General features: G+C 34.7%; 1 protein-coding gene across 1 annotated transcript in view; it reads left to right on the top strand.

Moving 5' to 3' along the window:
• LOC122334861 (leucine-rich repeat and fibronectin type-III domain-containing protein 2) overlaps positions 1-18,983 on the top strand; it is a 112,556-nt gene that overhangs the window by 73,689 nt on the left and 19,884 nt on the right. Inside the window, exon 3 of the mRNA XM_043232744.1 lies at positions 458-532. The gene's annotated coding sequence lies outside the window, so the exon portion shown is untranslated. The remainder of the gene's footprint in view (positions 1-457; positions 533-18,983) is intronic.

The following is an 18,983-nucleotide window of genomic DNA, read 5'->3' as shown; positions in this document are numbered from 1 at the left end:
CAAAAGAACAAGGGAAAAATTTTAATAAAAACAAGCTTTGAGCTTTCAAACACATACACACTGCCAGCATGTCATGTACTATTATAGCAGAGGCACATTGTCTGTGAAAAGATAGACCGTCTGACAGTGCGGAGTAAGCTATATATGCTTTATGGAACTGGTATAAATCCCATTGTGACCACAGAGCTGCAGTTTTGGTGTAAAATATAATTTTATAATTTCATAAACTGTATATGGCTTTCCTGGGGGTTTAAGTCACAAAGCTGTGGAAAATAAAATGGTTGTCAAAGCAAAATAAATCACCATTTTAAAGACAACATCATAGTTCAATCTAAACATCTTGGTGTTTAAGCGCAGAAAGCAAAAACATTTATGCAATATTTTGTTTTTCAAGGTTTTGCTAGAAGACACTAATTGTGATTTCTTCTCTCTTTTTTCCTTCTTTTTGAATAATAAGGTGCAAGCCTGCCGTGTGGAAGCATTTGAAATCAAGGCTGTGAGAAGGAACCATATGGCACAAAACACAATATAGGTAGGAATAAGCTACTTGTTGATGTGGAAGTGTTCGTGTATTCACACCCTTTGATTCTGCCAATTTACACTTCCTTCACCTATCCTTTTTATTGTTTGAAAAAAAAAATGGAGAGAGCTAGTTAAGCATATAATTCAGGGATCTTTAAATCTGGACCTAAAGATCCACTTTCCCGCAGAGTTTAGCTCTTACGCTATCACACCTGAGCATACTAATCAGTGTCTTCAGGATTACAAGAAAATCACAGGTAGGTGAGTTTTATCAAGGTTGAAGCTAAGCACCGGACTTCCAGGACAAGATTTGAGAAATATCCTCATATGAATAATTTAACATATTTATTTAGGAGAAAGACAACTTAAAGATATGATTATTTTAAAGGTGTTATTGCTCAGACATGGTACCCTTGGGCAAAGTGATTGACTTGCACTTGATCCCTATAATTAGCTGAGTGCATATATATATATATATATATATATATATATATATATATATATATATATATATATATATATATATATATATATATTATATATAATATTTCCAACATTGATTATACATCAGTATTTCAGAATGATTAATAAAGACCATGTGACACTAAAAACATAAATAATCATGCTTAAAAATTTTGCACTAGATCACAGGAACAAATTATGCTTTAATGCATGTCAAGGTTTTTGCAAATGAACACAGTGTATATCAGTGTACAACCTCTGTTGCTTGTGAAAAAGAATGGAAAAGGTTTACGTTTCTGAGAAATTTCCAACATTTTTCATCATCCTAACTGAATTGAATATATTTAACCAATTTCTTAAAGTGCTTTAAGTAAATTTCTGACAGCTAAAATAATTAGTAAGGTGAAAATTACTCAATAATATTATCTGTGCCATTTAAATGTATTAAAGCAGTAATTTTATTACTTTGATATGTGCTCTTATTACGGGTTAACAGTTTATTCAAGTAGTACAATTGCTTCTAGCTGCAGTTATAATCACCCACATTGCAGGGGTGATTATCACACTAGTTTTCTATTAAATTCCAAATTATAATCTAATCTGCTTAGAACTGCACTTACATTTGGCATATATTAATGGTTCTTGTACCAAAAGATGGTATTTGTACTTTGGTATTTATAACAGAAAGTGCTACAATTGTCCCTGGTCTTTTTACTGTATAACAGGAAAAGAGACCAAAAGCACAAAAGGACACTTTTGTATTCTTAGTCAGTCCGCGCATCATGTCATGGTAGTTTTTTGGTAATAATGTAACACGACACATTATTGAAGTGCACAAAGCGTGAGAAAATGTGACACAGTGGCTTCTCCACTTTTTTTTTCCTCCTGTCATCTGTCAGAAAAAGGTCTGTTGAATATTCATTGAGACTGAAATAACTGTGTTGGATATTTTACTCTGTTCTTTCAGTTCAGGGGATGGTTATTGCATAATCAGAGATGTTGTCAGTGTTCTTGTATGATTTCAGTTCTTTTACGATCTATTTTAATGATAAGATTCTTGCATTTCACTTCAGGATATTCAATGCCACAACATATATTTTTACTCCCAGGGCATGGAGTCTACTTTGTGTATACCTATCAAAATTAAATTGGGAATTGTTTGTTGTTCTCGGTTTGTGTCGCCACTCTAAACTACCAGAAGCAACAAAGCTTTATGCTATGACAGATCTGTCCTGACGACAACATGCACATCCTCAGGGAAAATAACACAGACTTTCTCAAAAGTATGAACATACCTACAAAGAGGCCTTTAGATCTAAACGAAAAAATACTTTCATCAGCAGCTAAACCTTTCATGTTTATTCTTCCAAGAATACATTCTTCAACTTCCCTGTTGCAAATTAGCTTGTGTAGGCACAAACAGTGTCAGAACAGATGTGTTACACTGAGTTTATCAGCAGAGAAGAAACAAGAAGTTCTTTAGAGTTTTGTAAACTCTAAATGGCTGGACATCTACTGTGTATAATAGCTAGAGAAATCTATCTGTTAGAACTTCATAAGCATTCTACAACGTAATTTGATCAGCTTTTTGTAGTATTCTGGTGGGTAACACTTTATTTTGATAGTCTGCTTTCGACATTGCACTGACTTGGCAACTACATGTCAACTAGCAGTCAGTAGAGTATTAGTTGACTGTTTGCTTAATATATTGTAACACTTTAATTTGATGGGTCCACATCAGACAACATAATGACTATGAGACATTTTGCAGGCATACGGTATGTCAACCCTACTAACCCTAAACCTACCATAGCGGTCTACTCTCAGAGTTAATAGACATGTAGTTGCAAATTAATGAGAATTAGTTGACATGTAATTAGAAAATTGCTTATAGTTGATGTCTAAACTGTATCAAAATAAAGCGTAACCCTCTAGTGCAGCGATAGCTTCAGAGCTTAACAGGCTTGAACTACAAACCTCAAATCCTAATTTTCTCCAAATTTAAACTGATCTACAATGACAGTGAATTGATCTTCATCCAGAAGTTTGACAATGCCAGTCCGTTTTTATCACTATATAAAGGTCAACCAATTAGAAGTGTAAAGCAGATGGCAACAATTCACCCAATTCTTATCCGTGAAGATGAAAAGATCTGTGGATATTAAATAAGAATGTAGACAACTTCTTTATGCCCTCTCTGGCATACTTTAATGTGTTTTGGATATTATTTTTGCGCCTTATCCAAAACATTTGTTGCACATCTCTGTAGCTATTTTGTGGTTTGACACAGCATAATGTACTTGTTAGTTTATTACACGGGCCTGTCGCTAAAACCTAGGTCAGCATTGTTCTAAGCAGGCTGAAGAAGATTTTGGGAGGCTGAGAAGTCAGTGTTGTATGACAGCTGTCACTTATAGGCCACCAGTCATATTCCCTAAAGGGATTCACATGTCATTTGGTTCCTCACCTGCACTTGCATTTGGTCAGCTATGTCCTTCACTGGTTAAACTTTCATTGGAAACTTGGAATGAATGGTTGTGTTAAGCAAAGAGTCAACACAAGTCTTCAGTTTTAATATATAGATGCATTTTGCATTTATCTAATCTTTAATTCTCAGTGCACTGAAAACAACTTAATACAGATACATATCGCTGTGACTGTGAATACAATTTTACTCTTGACAGACACTTTTATCCAAAGTAACTTACCGTATACATTTTTATCACTTCAGCGAATCCAAAAAAAAAAAACCTAAGATACATGTGGGAGCTACAGAGAAACATAAGGTTATTGCCGACAGATAGCACCTGGCTACTGAAAAACTCAGTGGCATATTTATAGCTGACACTCCCTAACCTAAACCTGCACTGGGGATTTAGAAATGTGCTAAAGAATCAAAGGCTAAAAGAATAAATGCATTTTTCTCCAAAGAACGTTTCTGATTTAAAGCTGCAGTACCATCAGCAACAACTTCTTAAAATAAATAATACCTGTGCACATACAACCTCAAGGACTCAAAATTTATCAGAAAAAAAATCCCTACAAGTGGTTAACATTTTTTAGAGATATGTGTTTTCACATGTTCAATCACATAAACTAGCCTTTTTAAATGATTACCAAATTAAATAAAAAATTGGAAAAAAAAAATCTGAATTTCATCAGAAAATTGAGTCAATGAGTGTCACTACCTAGGTTTTTGCTAGTGAACACAATGGCTATTTTGGTCTACCAGGCAAAATAACTTCAAACAAGCATAAAATAAAGTCTTAATATAGTATGATTTAACGTGGGTAAATTTGTTATGAAACAATGCAATTCACTGCTTATCCACCATAGTACAATGCATCAGTAGAAAAAGGAACATGACTGTTATCCTAAAATTGCCATAACATGATCACATATTTATTTTTCTACTATTTAATTGATTTGAGATTGCATTTAATGTGATATTACTCTAATGAAAAATAAATATACTAAACTGTATTTGAAATGTATTAAATAAGGAGTATTATAGTTCATATGCTCAAGTTCAGCGAACTCAACAAAATCTAATTTGTTGAACTATGTTGGTAACTATAAGTCTTGTGTTACCATAGTTGACTTACGATGCTTTTGAGATATGCTCCACAGATGTATTAACCAATCTGGTCCCATAAAAATATGTACCACTGTGCACGTTTTGGGCAACAAGCCTTACTGCACATTTCACCCCAGTTTCAAAGATAGATGTCCACTGAGTGCAGCTAAACACAGATTTAAATATGCGGCAGATTGTATTACGTTGATGTAGCTATGTATTGCAGTGGTTTAGAATTGAAATATCAATATACTGTGGCTAAAAGTTAATGCTCTATCATATTGGAAATATACACCAAATCCAACCCTGAATCTACCCGTAGTGTTCACAAATACAAAATTGATATAAAATGCATTTGTAGATGTAACCGTGCCACTTCATCCTCCCTTTACACAGAAGTGAACTGTTTTGTCAAACCATAGTGACACAGGATTTGAACCGGAGCTCTACCTCTAAGCTACCAAACAAACCTACCGTCTATTAAAACCCATAGATATGAAGCTGGATATGTGTGATGCTAACATTCAAAACCACCACTATTAATATCCCACCATATTAACATTGTTTTGAAGCCATAACATGATATTCTTCAAGTAATTGTGCAAAAACTATGCTTTATTAATTTCTTTTCGAAACTGAACTGATATGTATTCATTTTGTGTCTTGCTAAAAAGTACACCAATGTACATTTATGCCTTGAGACCAGGTAGGTATTAACAGTCATTCTGGAAACTCCTGTCAAACATGGTAAATAATGAATGCATTTTTAAGTACTGTACGTATGAAAAGCTCTAAGTAGAATGAAAAAAAATCACCAGCTAGTAGTAGACTGATGCAAGACGCTAGAACCAGTCAACCTGAATGACTTGAAAGGTGTCTGTGAGTAAGCACAAAGCAAAATCTATATAAATACCAATACACATCACTTAGTTGTTGTACAGAGTGCTCCACTTCTCAGGAACACCAGGAAATGTTCTTTCCATTTATCCAGTTCTGTTAATTTTTTAAATGGGATTTTACTTTTTTTTTCACCCTCATTAGCCAAAGAATTCTTTCTTGGCTTGTGGTCCGTACTTCCATTGTAAGTCATGTTATACCAAATCACTTACAGGAATCCAGCGACTGCTCTTTTTTCTTAACAAACTGAACCATTGCATATCTCTGGGGATTGTGGGTCAGGAGCCATCACAATTGTAGCCTTGAGCAAGGCACTTAACCCCAGGTTGTTCAAGGCAGGATTCTCCCTCTAGAAAGTTCATAGTCCTTTCCAATGGTGACATCACATTAAACTTGTAGCCATAAATTCCATCAGCTGCACCGCAATAAATAAAGATTGCTTTTATATTATTATTTAACAGCGCGGAAACATTAAGTTAACACTGTTATTGTGTTGAGGAGTTTGCTTTATTTATGTTATTGTGTTATGGCCCCCATGGTGACCATTTCGACATTTTCATTCATATTTTATAGAAGACTCATCCTAGTACACTAGAGGAATGGGAAGAATGCAGAGAATTCATCCTTGTAAATAAAACAAGCAGAGAACAGAACTACAACTTACTGTGCCTGTACTCAAGACTGGGACATAGTGTACAGTACCAGCTTATGCATTGGTTAAAAAGCATTCCCTGTTTGTTATGCAAATACATCAAGTGAACACTGTGTTTAAATTTATTGAAATGTTCTGTAGTTTTATAGCAACCAACGGCATTAAAAAATTAGAAGAAGAGTAGACCCCATGTACCATTACATAGAAGACAATGTTGTATTCATGGGCATTCAAAGTTCATTTTTATGGTTCATCATATGTTGTGTACTAACTAAGAAGTATTTATGCAGTTATTATGTCAGTTTACAAGAAACATTTTGAGATGTAAGCAGTAAAGTTAATCAGAGTTGCAATCATTTATTGGCTATTTATTGGCTGGTTTTTGTAAATTTTTTTCAAAGGGCAGGATATTTTCCCGGTGTCATAATTTTCAAAGGCAATGCTGCAGTGTTTCAATTTAAATATATATATATATATATATATATATATATATATATATATATATATATATATATATATATATATATATATATATATTATATTATTTATTTATTTATTTTAATCACCTTTAGCTTCCTCTTAGAGCAACCAAAAGTCCTTAGTCATACCACAACAGGGTATTGTCTCTTATTACTTTGAGATTGCTCTGTTTTTGTGGGATAATTATTTCCGTGGTAATTAATCACTCACAGAGAAAACAATTCCCTCCATTTTAATTCCTCTCCAATAGAGCACTCATCAGTTAAACAACTCGGGAAAGAACAATCACAAAAGTAGGCCACCACTGATTTTTTTTTTTTTTTCCACAGCAGTGCACACAATGCAAAAATTCCCCAGGAGGAGCAGCATTGATCTACTGAAAGCTGCATAAGTTTTCTATCCCGGGGAATCAGTGTGACAAAAGCGTCAGTGTGAAACTAATGCACCAGAAATGCCACGGTTGCCGCCCAGTGTCTTTTGCGGGAACCTTTGTTTGCTGACACTGAACTCCAATAAAACAGGGGTTACTCTTGGTTACATGCAAGGCTTAGAGACTAAAGTTTTCCTTTCTGCTGAAAACAGGGCACGCTGGCTTTCTGAGTGTGCACTTGGTGTGTCAGCCTTTTATAGGCTTCTTCTAAGCACAATGCTCTCTATGAATATATTCATGTAACATCTTTTTAGAACATAGGCCTGCTTAAGCCTGCTATTTTTGTGACAGAGTATGTGGGCTTTGTACAATTGACATTACATAGGGTTGTTCATAATATGACATATATACTGTGGTTATATTGCATGTTAGTTTTTGTCATACGCATGTTTTATCTCTCTGCGGTTTTTACTGCATTGCAGTTGTCAGGGAATAAAACGTAAATGTGCTGATTTTATTAATATTATTAATTGTTATTAATAATGAGATAATATAAACTATATAACTATTCTTTTGCAAATTATTATTACTATTAATAAAATGCATATATATATATATATATATATATATATATATATATATATATATATATATATATATATATATATATATACATCAAAGCCAATAACCTTTATAGTTTTCAGAATAAATATATAATTAATTATATTTTGTTATCATATTTTGCTAGTTTAAAGAACAATGACTGCACTTCCATGCTGATAAAGAGCGATATCAAATGGCTACAAGTGTGATCTTGCATTTAAACAACAGTTTAATGGCACAAATGTGTAAATAAATAAGAAACAATATGCAATAAGCTACCCTATACATTTTTTTTAAGAAAACAGGCATTATTTTATATTTTACTTTTTCTCTTGTTATATTGTTATAATGAATAGATTGAGGAATACTAACTTAAGAAATACAAAAAAAATAAAAATAAATAAATATATGGAGGAAGGGGGTATTCAATTTAAGGGTTAAAACGACTCTTCTGAGTGCTAAACTACTTCCTTCCACCACGGATTCAAAGCTCACTCACTACTTTGAAAAGAGGAACACTGAGTTGCTTCATTAAAAGCATATCCTATTATAGTACATTATAATGAGAAAGACTGACTAAGCGTGTTACCTGAATCTAATGTATTTATTATTTAGCTAAAAAACATAAACTATAAAATATGCCATGACACAAGAAGTGTGGAAATACAATGGTTTTAGGCATTCGCCATGACACTTGCTGTAAGAAATGCTGCAAGTGGAGTGACACAAACCTTTCAGCCAATCACGTTCAAGGACCAGAAAAGACTGTTATGTATAGGTCCCAGAATTTAGTTTATATTGAAAATATATTGCTTATATATTGATGAACATATTTTACCAGTACCTGACGAAGAGCGATGACCTCTTGGATAAATAAGGACAGTTTTGATGTGCAGAGACAGATGTTTAGGATTGGGCTGGTGTATTCGTTCTTATTTAGAGTGAATTAAATCAGTGGGGGGCCTTTAGCCCCGATGTGGCCAGTGATTATCTTGAGACCATCTGCATTTTTGCTACTGCTTTAAGTATTTGCTACTGTAGCATGCAAGGAATTAGGCCTTGAATCTAGAATGAGCCAGAATGTACCTTTTGTACAGTGCTGACGGTCTTTCTCACAAGCTTGTTGATTATAAAAAACCACGCGCAGCACAACATGCAAATCTATGGATTGTTTGTCCCTTATTACTGGATTCTGTGTCTTCAAGCATCTGCAGTGTTAATTATATAACATAGTTCCCTTGGGTCTGCCCATCTTTGCATAAACAAACAAATTCTGCGACGTAAATACATGGGGCTCGCAAATGAACAAGTGCTGCTGCTGTAGATGCCAAACGTGTTTTGTATGTACACAGCTTCAATTAAGGAGCAGGAGGCTGAGACCCTTGGTTGAAAGCATCGCATTTCTGATCGTCTCAATGAGGTGCTGTGGAACCATCCACATAGAGGGGACTGCAATTGCTTTTCTCTCCTAGCAGTTTCGGTCTGGAGTCACAAAAGGCAAAGCTTTTAGCATGTTGTTATATCTTTAACCAATAAACATCACTGCAGCCTTGCCTGTCCCAGCCTGTTCTCCTGTTCTCTCTTCTTCCATCTGTATTTCTCTAATTTTTTTTTTTTTCTCCTTTAAATTGTATTCATCTCTCTCTCACAAGCTCAGCTTCATATGTTTGAAAGGGTGTTCTGTTAGTTGTTAATTAGCTTTTCTAGCAGTATGATAGTAGAACTAGGAGGAATGCACAGCAGGCTGGCTGTGGAGAAAAGAATTTTGGGATGACTTGGCAGATTGGAAAAAAGACGTTTTGGAAAATTCAGTTCTGTGAGATTCAACACTTACGAAGAGGAGGCTATCTAAATGTATATATATATATATATATATATATATATATATATATATATATATATATATATATATATATGCTGAGAAAGCCATGACTATTTATTTTGGATTGTGTATTGTATTTTGAATCAGAACAACACATCATTAATGACAAAGAGAAAACATATATTTCGGCTTATGTCTTCCCAATCGCTTTTTTTTTACCTTCATTTCTGAGTTACACCCCCTTGTGAATTGTGTGTTGCCAGAAGTGTTATATGTTAGTGATGTATTGTGTTAGTCACTCTTTGGTCTGCCTAAATCTGCATCTTCACCGTCGATACACAGGAACTGTAGAGTTGGAGTGACAGCCATAAATCACAGCATTTAAGAATGTACTGTGCCATGCTCTCTCAAAGCATGAGGGGGCTTTATGTCATTTCTCCACATTAGATTAGCCAAAAGGTAGGGGGTGGACCAACCTCTCCTCCTCCTACAGAAGCGGGGTCTTCCACTGAGTGGAAAAGTATTTTTTTTTGTCATTTTCAAACCCTCTCAGGCAACAAGCTTTCACTCTCTCTCTCTCTCAGCGGTTGTAATATGGGTGCCATCCCTTCATGCCAAGGCATGTCTGGAGGCTGTGCGTGGGATGCTCATGGTGGGTTGATGTCTGGCAGCCTCAGATAAGAGCAGGACCTGGTTTTCCCACCCGCAGGACCTGGAGAGGGGAAAGAGTTATGGACTGCATCAATGGCGCTGTGCTAAAATCTATTGAGCATGTGGGCGGTAGAGACTGGTGCTTGTGCGGCACGGCTGTGACAGGAAATCCCCTGGGATATGGTCTTTAACAGCGTACAATGTACATGTGCTTACGTGGTTAGGGTGGGCCGTCAATAGGCAGTGACATATTAGAGCCCATGGTAAAGCATTAGAAAAAAATTAATAAATAAAAAGGGACATGAAAACTGATATTCTACCATTGCACATACTGGTGATTTGTCATTATACTGTAGACCAGGGGTTATCTTTTTTTTTTCCCAGCTGAACCCCTTGGGCATAAAATATTTACTTGAAGTATTCCCAAGATATATGTTTATTTTAAGAACATCACATTTGGTTCAAGGATGTTGTTTAATGGTCAAACGATCTATAGAAAAAAATTCTTAGCATATTAAATGCATTAAATGCATTTTAAAGTTCACTGCATTTACTGTGAAATGTGGATTTAAAATCATGATACATTTCCACAGTTGAATAGATTTTTCTGAACTTACATGCACTTGATGCATGATGCAAAACACCAATTAAAAAAAGCCTTTTTACTCCTCTCCTTGGACACCGACTTGTCCATGAGACTCATGCAGTTTTTTACTCTAAAAAATGCTGGATTAAAAACAATTATTTCTCATTTTCAAACCCTCATTTTCTCATTTTATTTGGCAATCCTATGCTTGGCGAAAATTGGACAGAACACATGCTGGGTTATTTTGAACCAGCTAGTTGGGGTAAATGTTTTTACCCAACATGTTTGCTTGTTTTAAACTGTTTAAAAATTATTATATTGCTGGCTTAAAATGGGCCGTAAATCAAACACAAAATTAACAGAGGTAACAGCAATAATCAACAGAACATTTATTATTACGCTAGATCATAGACAGATTACAAAGAAAATTACAAAAAAATAATTTAATAATAATATGTAATCATTTACAATATTACATTTAAATTTGTTAAACAAGCATCTTGAGAATAAAGTAGCATTTTAATTCAAGTGTATTGAACTATTCACTGTAATCAATATTTGCTGAAATTTTAATACATTTCAGTATTATAACAAATAATCTCCATTTATGTTATGCAAGGCAAAAGGCATTGCCATCTAGCGAAACGACTGCCACTGGCACTTTTAGTCGATCTCACCCTTATGTTATGTTGAGAAATAAATATGTAATTTCTAGCACAATAAAGACTTCATAAATGAAATGAAATGCATACAAACTTTATTTCACTTAAGAAGTGCACCAGACTGCCAGGGCTGAGAACTGCTCTCTCAGGTAGTTTATGCAAATTTTGACTCAGCTGGGTTGTTTCATCAGAGACAGGCTTAACCCAGTGGTTGGGTAGGAATGAATAAATAAATAAACATTAAACATGACCCCAGAAAGTATGCAGAAAAAAATAAAGATGCTAAATTGAGCATTTTGGGTTAAAAACAAAACAAAACAAAACATTTAATAAATAAATAAAATAACACAGCACCTCTGTAAAACAAATTAATAAAAAAGCCAATAAAATGCTGAACCCAGCACTTAGTTGGGTTAAGAACAAACAAACAAACAAACAAAAAACATTTAGAGTGTACATTTAAAGTGGCAAGCATTTTAGAAATGAAACATTTAACATTTAAAAGTAAAATTTTCATTCAAGAGTATCACATTTTAACATCATTTAATTTAATGCAGTTCATAAAATCAATGTTTATGTTGTGCAAAGACATAAACTTTCCATAATTCGAAACAACTACTGCTGATACATTTAGTTGATATCAAGCACAGTAAAGACTATAGATTAAATAAAATGCTAACAAACATTCAATTCACTAAAGAAGTGCACCAATTAGGCACCACTCCGGAACCTGAAGAAGATGCAAAAGTCCCGTGCTGACTATCTCAACAGCTGGGTTGTTTTTTTTTTTGGAGAGAGGGAGAGGGGTGTATTGCATGATCTCATGTTTAGACAAATTTACAAGCATAAAACATACATACATTTTCATACATTTTTGTAAGTTTAACTGGTGCTAAAACGTACGATTTAAATGTATTTCAACGTTTAAAAGGTACATTTTTTTTCAGTTAAAATACGTAAAAATTTTTACATATCTTTTTATACAAATTGAGATATTCGTGTCAGTGCATGCTTTTTTGTTGTTTTAACGTAAAGGGTAAACTATTGCAGAAATTATTGTTTATTTTGAGGGTTTAAAATTAAGTCATGTTTAACATTATAAAGGCCTATTTTGGGCAGCAGAAATCAATCATTTATCATTTCATATTAAGTAAAAAGTGCAATAATGCAGTTGCAAGCAAGGTCATTGATATGACAACTAAAAACAACAAAATGCCGCAGTTGTAAGGATCTATTTTTAGGTGTAGTCAATACATCAGTTTTGTACGTTTAAATGCTGAAAATACTGCAGTTTTGTACATTTTAGTGCCTGTAAAAACATAAGTAAATGTACGTTTTATAGAACAACATATTACGTAAAATGCATACAAATTATCATGAGATTACGTTGTAGTTTCAGTAATCAGTGACACAGTCCCAGCTACAAACCTAATATGGCTTGGTAACACAAAAACAAAACACCCTAACATATGATCCAACAGGCTCAGTCCAGCAGTTGTGTAGAAAAAAAAAGATATATATATATATATTTACACATTTGTGAAAGATGTCTTTAAGGCATAGTTGTCCAAGCTTTTTCCTGTTGTTCCAGCAAATGCATTTTTTTATATGATGTTTTCCAAGAACCTGGGTTGTACTTTTGTTCTTTCCAAATTGTAGTGTTTTGTTACAACGAGCTATTTCCTACAAGTATCAACATTTTGCCTGACACTACCGATGAAATTGGTGAAAATTGAGGTAGTTTCCTTGTTTGCAAAGTGCCGTTTCATTGATTCTCTTAAGTACTCTACTTCCCCCAAACAACAGTTGAAGTTACGTTCCATGTAATGAAAATCCATAACATTTTTTTTTTTACAATTATTTAAGCATCCAAGCTATCACATAATTCACAAACTTTATCTGCACTGCTGTGTTCTGTCAACCCTTCATATTATGATGACCGACTTTGCTTTCAGTCGTGTCCTGAAATAAAGGGTTGTTTCAAAAATAGCTTACGGCAGTAGCTTCCACTTGACGGAGTGAACACTTATCATTCCCTCAGATGAACCTGCCCATTTCTCATCTCTCAGTAGAAGTGGTCCCTTGTTAAACTCTTTCAGATGGTTCCGTATTTATGATGCGAGGAAGTATACGATATTTTGATATTTGATACAGGTTAGCTACATCAAAGTAAAATAGACAATTCTGCTGGGTCAAGACAGATAGTTCACGAAAATGGTAAGTTCCTGATAGACTGGTGCCAATTATCACTAAGATAAAGGTCATTTGTGGTAACACTTTAGCTGCTTATTAATAGTTAGTTAGGCAGTTATTAAGTTAATGTAGAATAAGTCATTAATATTTGCTTAATTAGGACCAATGCCTACTATTCTAGTGATATGCATGACAAAATGCAATAAATGCGGTTGTATATATCAAAACACTTTAATGACTGACTTGGGCATTTCAGATTTACCAAAACAACATTCAGAAACCATGCAACGTGATTTGTCCACTGTTCAGGACAGCTAAGGTATCTCATTTTGCAAAAGCACTTTATTTTGATAGTCCGCTTTAGACATAATACTATAAGTAACCTTGAAACTACACGTCAACTAAGTCTCACCTACATGCAGCTAAATGTAACCCTCGGAATAGACTGTTAGGTTAGGTTAAGGGTTTGTAGAATAAGTTGCATGTTATGGACCAATCAAAATAATCTTAAAAGATATTAAGTGGACAGTTTACTAATACGCCAATGACTGCAAGTTGGCTTGTAGTTGCAGAGTTATTTACTGTTAGCAGAGTTGTCTAAACTGGACTATAAAAATAAAAAAAATTCCTGGTAAATGTGTTTCTATCATATGTGCATATTTTTCTCCTCCTTTATGCTCCTCATTACAACACATAAGTTTTAATTCGATTTTTTTAGAATTGATATGCATTTTAAGCAATAAGCACTAGTATTTGCTTCCAAACATAGCTAACAATTTTTTATGCGAGTATTAGTTTTATGGACAGATACAGGAGAAGTGCTCTGATTGTTCTGTGTGGTACTTCCTGCAGTGATTTGGGTGGCTTTGTGATTATATGCGACCTGTCGTTCACCTCCCACAGAGGAACTTCTTCATTCATGTTTAGTGGCCTTATTATACTTCACATTAGCAACCAAATGGAGTCATTGTCCAAAATGCAATAAGGAGACGGATTATTTGTCCCCTAAGAGCCGTATCTGTCATGGCAAGATGTCTTACTTCCACATCAGCCTACGGATTGGATGGTAAGAGGACAGGAGAAAATGAAGACAGTTGTTAGCTCCTCAAATTGAAATTTGGGATCCATTATTCAGCTGTCAACACACGAGAGCATGGATCCATTGATAATGCCTCTCTCTGCTTGACTGTCTGCTTGAAAGGCAATGGAAAGAGCGCCGTGCAATAAAAATGGGCATGCTGTGTTTGTTTCCATTTTTCATTCTGTACTATATATGCACAGTTAGAACGCTGTCAAAAGTATTCACAGATGCATGCGCATATGTCTGCTGTGCTTAAGAGGTCTGTTGCCCTCTGATCTTCACACTGTTATGCTTCAGGGGTTCTGCGGTTCCTGTAGGAAAACTCAATGATGTGGTGGATATGGTGCTGTGTACTGCATGGAGAATTCGTAATAGTCATAAATATGAATGTTAATAGAGGAGACTCGGGGCTAGATGTCTCACAGGGAAGTTGTTGCATATGCTATAAGTCAGGAACTATTTTTGACTCGAAAGTCCAAATTCACAAATCTATGTTGTCTATAGCAATGGGTTAGTTCACCCCAAAATGAAAATTCTGTCATTAATTACTCACCCTTGTGTTGTTCCAAACCCGTAAGACCTTTCATCTTTGAAACACAGAGAGAAATCTTACCCACCATAGATAGCAATACAACTGAAATGATCACAGCTCCTGAAATGATCTGATTACATCAAATATGTTAAAGCATGCATATTAGTTGCAATACTCTCCAAAATGGCAAAACACGTAACTCAGCAGAGAAGAATGGTTGAGTAAATTGTGTTGTTTTTGTTTTCTTTTCTTTACTGTTGTAAAACGTTTAGCAACTAATGTCACATGCACCAATGTATTTACCACGTTTCTGGATCTGGGATCAGTTCAGTTGTGTTGCTGTCTATGAAGGGTCAGATGGCTGTCCAATTTCAACATTTCTCAATTTGTGTTCCAAAAATGTACAAAGGTCTTATAGGTTTGGAACAACATGAGGGTTAGTTAACATAATTTTCATTTTGGGGTGAACTAACCCTTTGATAACTTGCCCCATATAGAGTGATGGCATGCCAACTTGCCACTATACCTTGAAAAGGTAAAAAAGGTTGAAAAGCTTTTTGTAGTCATAACTTTAATGTATGTGGATTAAAAAATAAATCCATCCTGGGAAATTGTCACTGGAGTACAACATTCGACAGCTAGTTCTTCCCTTTTTCAGGGGCTTGACAATATCAAACATATAGCCCTATGATTGTGTTTTACTTTTAGAGGACATGATATTTAATAAATTTGTCTCCTGTGAATAGCTACTTTTGATGAAGGGAGCAAATAGATTACTGCTTATCCTGTTATCAAAATATACATACTTTTATGAGGCTTGTACATGTAGGTGTGCAATAACAAGCAGTTTGAATAACTCTTTAGACTCTTTAAGCACATTTAAAGTTAAAGTGTTTTAAATAGTAAACAATTTTTATTATTATTTTATTTTATATTTTCCCTGCTATCCATCTTATTAAATATGTGCATATTTAATAATTGAGATTAATGGTTTTTGTAAGTAAAAAGGTTTGTATAAAGTGTTCGGGCAAGATTCACCCAATAATAGATCTACATTTAGTCAGAGAGAAAGAGTGGGATTTGAATGTGTGTATGCCACATTCGATAATAATTACACAATTACATTTTGTTGTCAGCAATGTAAAATGTACATTAATTCACACAATAGCAATGCTAATGGAAAAACACAATCTTTATCAGCTCTGAATGTCTACCATGTTACATTATCTCATTATCAACAAACAAATTATAGAACGAAGGCACACTCAAATAGAGTGTTTTTTTTTTTTTTTATTGTGTGTGAATGAGCCGCACACTTTAGCAACAATAAACACAAAATTGTAGATTAGCGTAGCGTAGACACAACATAAGCTGCTAAGGTTAATTAGCCTGTCGTCGAGCAGAGAAGCAATCTGATTTTTTAACCTCCGCATCCTGCTGTGAAAATTAATTTGGCCGCAGTATGAAATAAACCCATTGTCACCCTCCCCTTTGGCTGTGCTCTGCTTTCCTTTTGAGGGCTTTCATCACTTCCCACTAAAATGGCGCTGTGTCGTCTGCACATTAATCAAAGGAATGGGAGATGCAGGATGTTTGTGTGTAAAAGCGAAAATGATTAGCAGCCGTGGATGTGACTACACTGATAGAAGAAGAGAGGGAGGGTGAAAATATATAGAGAGAGGGCTTTTAATAAATCTGACCTTTTCTGTTGTGCACTTGTTATGAAAGATGCTGGCACAGGGAATAAATGAAAGCAAGAGGAAAGAAGACCATTTGCATGGCGACGCTGAGATAGAACGCCAGTGTGCTAAAGATGAGATGTCTGGGGGGATGAGGATTTGCTGTTTGAGTGAATGGTGGTTTAGAGTAAAATATGATGGGTCAAGTTCCGGGATATGGATTTATATACGGCAATGTGTGTGAATTTATTGCTTGAATGACCTGTGAGAACCAAATGAAAGTGCTGAGGAGAGAGACTATTCTATTTTAGCTCTCTCTCATGGGCAAGTTTTCATTAGTCTTCACAGTGCTTTGATACAATCTGTATTGTTAAAAGTGCTATATAAGTAAAAGTGATTGAGTAGAAAAATAAAAGTTGCATTGTTTAAAAGATTGAAAGTTGCACCTGGTCTCATGGCATAAACGTGACACAAGACACAAAATGCATACCAATACCAAGTACATCAGTGCAGTTTACAAAAGAAACGAACACTAGAGGCAATAAAACACCTTTTATTCATTTTCAAACAAATTTACAAAGTTTTGATTAATAATGCATAATTTTCACTCAGTTACTAGAAGTATACAATGTTATGACTTGTAATAATAATAATTTGCTGGGAGATTTGAAAACTGATGATTTTGAACTATAGCATCACACATATCCTTCATATCTGTCGCTCTTCAAATGTGGTAGGTTTACTTGGTAGCTCATGTCATACAGTGTTGCACTTAGGTATTGCAAAACACAAGTTTGATTACTATGTAACTATAGTTTGACAAAATGGATTAAATCTACAGTATGTAAAAGGAAGTTGAAAGGGCATGGTTGCCTTTTGATATTAGTTTTGCACACGATCGGGTAGGTTTAGGGTTGGATTTGGTGTAGGGCATATTTCCAACATGATATAGCATTAACTTTTAGCGACAGCCCCCAGATATTAAAATTCTGAACAGTCTTAAGTTGTAATTGAATCAATGTAAAAGAAAACAAACAAAAAAACAAAAAAAACAGCAAAGCATATCTGTCAACATAATAAAATGTGGGTTAGGGTATTAAACTGTGTTTTAGTGGAACTCAATGGACATTTCTCTTGGACATTTCAGGCAGTGAAAATGGACATTTCTCGCACTGAAGAGTACAGTAAGTGTTGAATAAAAAGTGCACAGAAGAAAAATTTTTTTTGAGACCAGGTTGATTACTTACACAATTACAAAATTACTTATATATATATGGGTGGTTAACATGTCAATGCGTCCTGTGGCGGGACAGAAAAAAAAGAACTCTAACACTGAAGATAAACCTTATGTGATTTATGTGAACAGTCTAAAATATAAAAATGCAGTGCAATAAGTTCAGACGTAGCATAGTGCTTATTCGACAAATACATAGCTATACAGATGTGTTCTGGATTTTAATGTAGCTAATGTTTTAGCTGATCTCTTCTGGAAGCTGGTTCCAACTGCAGGTAGCATAATAGCAAAAAGCAGACTACGCTTGTTTTGTGTGAACCCTCTGTATTTCTAACTTACTCGATCCTAGTGATCTAAGTCTTCTGTTAGGTTTATAATGAGTGAGCATATCTAAAATGTATTGGGTGCATTGAGTAATTTATAAATGAGTAAAAGCACTTAAAAAACAATCCAAAATATTACTGGAAACCAGTGTAATGACCTGAGGAGTGGTGTAATATGCTCAGATTTTCTGGTTCTAGTCAGAATCCTAGCAGCAGTGTTCTGGATGGGCTGCAGCTCTCTAATGATATTTGTGGAAAGGCCAGTAAGGAGACAGTAACCCACCCTGCTGGTGATAAAGGCATAAACAAGTTTTGATTGGAACAAGTGATAAACAAGTCTTGATTGGAAACAAAACATCAAATTTTTAAATGTTAAATGATAGTTAATGCTTTGACTACTGAAACTAAGGTCTGTTTCCAGAATTACTGCAAGATTCTTGACTTGATTTTTATTTGCTTGACCCCTAGAGTCAAGGTATGCATTCACTTTGAGAACTTCATCTTCATTTCCAAATGCAGTGACTTTGCACATTCTTTGTTTAATTAAAGATGGTTTTGGCAAATCCAACTGTTAATTTCATCAATGCATTGGCAGAGGGAGCTAACAGGGCTATAGTCGTTTGGAGATAAGATTCTTAAGGCAATTTGGTTCTTTCT

The sequence above is a fragment of the Puntigrus tetrazona genome, unplaced genomic scaffold, assembly GCF_018831695.1.
Source record: "Puntigrus tetrazona isolate hp1 unplaced genomic scaffold, ASM1883169v1 S000000657, whole genome shotgun sequence".
Taxonomy (NCBI): domain Eukaryota; kingdom Metazoa; phylum Chordata; class Actinopteri; order Cypriniformes; family Cyprinidae; genus Puntigrus; species Puntigrus tetrazona.
The sequence above is the reverse complement of the archived record's forward strand: the minus strand, read 5'-3'. Positions and strand labels throughout refer to the sequence as shown.